We start from the raw sequence: 568 nt of genomic DNA, 5'->3' as shown, positions 1-568 counted from the left end.
TTTCAAAGAGCTTCAAGAATTATCAGGTGAGCCAACACGTTAACTGTTGTGGATAAGAGATAGGGTGTCACGTTTCTTACATCGGGGGATGAATCATTAAATTCGGGAAACATATATAGTAGGACTACACTTGGGCTGAAGTGAATATTCTTTGAAGTTCTTCACAGTTACGTAACGAAAGATACAGTGCTGTACAAACTTTATCAGGAAGATCCTCAGAAACAGCTACTACCCACAACAGGTTCAAAGCAAAGTATTGATTCGAAAGTTGGCAAAAACTCACTATGGGATGTTGACGTCATTGCGTGAAGCATTCAATTACTATCGTAGCACTACAAATCCGTAGGAACTTTCCGTCATATGGTAAACTTTCAGAGGTACAAATATTTATATTACTAATTTCGACTTTGGATAAATGCGAATGAACATATGGCGTTAGTAATCAAACGATTCTGAATATTTAAGCCAATTATTAATTACTTTGGCAGTCAAGACTATGAATAACATTTTTTCATTTTCATTGTTCAGGTGTGTGTTTCTTTGTTGATTACTACAGCAAAAATTAGCG

This window comes from Schistocerca piceifrons, chromosome 5 (genome assembly GCF_021461385.2).
Source record: "Schistocerca piceifrons isolate TAMUIC-IGC-003096 chromosome 5, iqSchPice1.1, whole genome shotgun sequence".
In the NCBI taxonomy this organism is placed as follows: Eukaryota; Metazoa; Arthropoda; class Insecta; order Orthoptera; family Acrididae; genus Schistocerca; species Schistocerca piceifrons.
The sequence above is the reverse complement of the archived record's forward strand: the minus strand, read 5'-3'. Positions refer to the sequence as shown.